The sequence below is a fragment of the Papaver somniferum genome, chromosome 2, assembly GCF_003573695.1.
Source record: "Papaver somniferum cultivar HN1 chromosome 2, ASM357369v1, whole genome shotgun sequence".
Taxonomy (NCBI): domain Eukaryota; kingdom Viridiplantae; phylum Streptophyta; class Magnoliopsida; order Ranunculales; family Papaveraceae; genus Papaver; species Papaver somniferum.
Window position 1 is genome coordinate 159,978,858 of NC_039359.1, and position 3,620 is coordinate 159,982,477.

Sequence of the window (3,620 nt, forward strand, 5' to 3'; positions counted from 1 at the left end):
AAAAAAAAAAAAAAAAAAAAAAAAAAAAAAAAAAAAAAAAAAAGAATGAAAAAAAGTGAAAAAATCAATCAAGTATTTTTCAATTCCATCCTCTCTTGTTCCAAAAATAAAAGAGAGTAGTCAATGTAAATAAGAGTCATGTAAATAGTCATTTTGTTGTTTCATTGTAATAAGCAAGGAGGGTGTATGCCATTGATGTACAACGCGAGTAATTGTGAAACACCTCCAACTCATTCACAATTCTCGTAAAGTCCGGACAGCTAGCTAGATTTCGACCTTGGTTCTTAGCCTGAGAAACTATCTCTTGGTGATTAGTAGTCATAACATCTGATCTTTCTTTATACATGTGTAGATACACTTTACACTCTTATCACATGTCCTTTTTTTTGTTATCAGTGCTAGGATCGTGCCTTGATAGCTAGATTGACATCTCCATTTTGCTGTGAGCTTAAACTGACTTGCACATGTCACATTTGATGGAATCTGAGCTTATATTTTGACCTAGAACTTTGTAGGTACGTTCTAAACAAACCTTCACGAGACTTCAACTCGTCCACTAGGGACACTTAGTGGTTTAAAAGGCTTAGTGCATGCGCTAAATGCATTCGAGAGACCAGCGACAGTGGTATAGGTAGGATTTCCTTAGTTTTGTTTTACTTGAGGACAAGTAAAATTCAGGTTCGGGGGTATTTGATGAGTGCTAAAAAGTGCATATTTCTATATATTTTTCTTGGCATTTAACTCATCTTTTGTGCATTAATTCTACATTTTATCCCATATTCTGTATTTTCGTTGTTTTCAAGAATAAATACTTTTCTTAATTAATTTTGCATTTTTAGGTACTAAATAAAGCCTGGTTATCTCACGGAGCGAAAAGAGCAAAGGAACGGCAAAGACTCTCGCTAGGAGGAAGCGAAGAATGATGTTTGCAAGAGCCGGATCAACGAGGAGTGGGCTTGAAGAGGAAGAATTGTTCTTAAAGAAGATATGGGCTTGGCATACCCAAGGCCCAAAACCCTTACCCAAATCCATTTCCATTATCCACACCCATTTCCATGAGGGCCGTCAGATTGGATCCATCTTGTCATCCAACGGTCGCCTCATCATTGTGCATCAAAATCCGAAGCTCCTGTCAAACACCATAGTACCTAACTCCATCTGAAGCCGTCAATTTTGTTGTATCTCATAATCCAACGGTCGCCACATACCTCTCCATCGTAGCCGTTCGATTCAATCTATATGGGATCATCCAACGCTCTTTACTCGATGTTCATCAAAGTTCGCTATCCCTGCTTCACACCCTAGTCACCGAACCCTATTACCCAACCAAACGGACCCTTCTTCTCCATCGGGTTCTTCCTCTCTTCTTCCCAAATTCTCTGCAACTCCATCACCTCCACCAGCTACACCTTCTTCTCGAACCACACCACCACCACAACCACCCGACAACGCCACGACATCTCTCCCTAGCCTAGACTTCTTTCCAAATTCACATCTTTGAACCCTAGGTGTGGGTTTGACAAGAAAGCTCGAGCTAGGGTTTCACCAACAGCGAGGAGAAGACAAAATTAAGGGCATGAAAAGCTTCAGAAGAGCAGAGGGGACATACCCAAAGCATGGGTCGAGCTCAATTCAGGAAATTGGTGAGAGAATTTGATTTTCCCCAAAAAATTAGGGTTTCGAATTAGGGTTTTGTAATTTTGTTGTAAACTATAAATAGGAACTGCTGTAGAGAATGCAAAAGTTGTTCTTGGGTCATCCGAGAAACCCCCTAATTGGGTTAATTTAATTTGATTTCACTGTTAATTTTTAGGGTTCTTTATTTGCAATTTTCATTCACTGTTTAGTTGTTTAAATGCTATGTTATTTCACATGATCATGTTTAGTTCCATTGTAATGTTAAATATGTTCTGAGTTCACTGCTGAGGCTCAGATGAAACCTTAATGAACTATTGAATGATGAATTGCTAGGAAGGCCTGTTTTGCTTGAGTAATGGGAAGAAGTTGGTGCTCTGATATGCCTGTGATTGACTGTGCTTTCAAAAGACAGTCAATGCTAGGGGCAAATCAGTGAGCAAGCTGATTTTCTTCCCATTCTAGTTGGATGCTTAAGTTTTTAAATCTAGAATTGCATTGTTTAGCTAGGACACAAGGTGGATTCTAAGCCTTAGCTTAGCCACAGCTGCAAACTCCTCCCTGCCCTTGGCTAACAGCCTTGGTTTATTTGGCTTTGTTTCCTGTTAACTGCCACTGTTACCTTTGCTTCACTGTCACATTTACTTCACTGCCTTGGTCTTTCTCTTTGCTTCATTTCCATTGCCATCCTCACTGCCATTTTCACCATTTCCTTTGCTTTTCTTCACTATCACTTTCCACTGCCACTGTCACCTGTTTTGTGTTTTGTATTTGTATCTGTTTTCTTGTGTTTATTGTTTTATCATCCATTGTCTCATTATTTCACTACCATCTTCATTGATTTGTAAATATCACAGCTTCACTGCCACTATTTGCTCTTTCTTCTCATTTGTTTCTCCTGTTCTTGTTACTACATTCATTACTGTGAAAGTTCACTGTGAAAGTTCACTGTGAAAGTTCACTGTGAAAGTTCATTTGTTTCTCCTGTTCTTGTTACTACATTCTTCACTGCCACTATTTGCTCTAGTTCATAGCTCAGAAGCCTAGCTCAAGCTAAGGCCCAGTTCACTTTTACTGTGAAAGTTCACTGTGAAAGCCCAGCTCAACCCAAGGCTCAAATCACATCACAAGCCCAGTCCAATTCAGTCTACCAAAGGTCCAGTTCACTGTTACCAAGCCCAGTTCACATCAAAAACCCACTAAGCCCAAAGCACAATTAGAAGCCCAATAGCAATTTAGAGCCCAAATAGCTAGAAACTCCAAACACTCCCAATCTCTGTGGATCGACCCGTACTTGCACGAGCTACAACTGACGACCGTGCAGTTGCGGTATTACTGTAGGCCCGCGTTTCATTTCACTTCAATTTTATACGCTTTCCCGGGCCCACCACCTGGCAACAAGGCTCATGTTCCAAGCTAAGCGGGGGACTTAATATTGATGGTGGATTTTAGACAAAGGGTAAAATTGTAAAACATTATGTATAGCATGACGTCACCGGTAACACCAAACATATTTATTAGACCATTCAATGTACTTAAGTAAAAATTACCAGGGTATCTTTTTTCAAAAATGCTAAATTAGGGTTTCGACGGGCAAAACCTAAGTCAATGCAAGCCGCACAACCGTTGCGCACCATGGAAACCATGCCAAAACCAAGCCGCATGATCACTGCGCACCTGACAACCATGCCAAAGTGGCGCTTGCAAACCTAGCATGCCATGCCGTGAAAACCTAGGGCCAAGCCGCCACACATGCCAAAGTGGCGCTTGAAAACCTAGCATGCCATGCCGTGAAAACCTAGGACCAAGCCGCCACACATGCCATTGGCACATGCCAAAGTGACGCTTGCAACCTAGCATGCCATTTCGTGCAAACCTAGGGCCAAGCCGCCACACATGCCATTGGCACATGCCGAAGTGGCGCTTGCAAACCTAGCATGCCATGTCGTCCAAACCTAGGGCCAAGCCGCCACACATGCCATTGG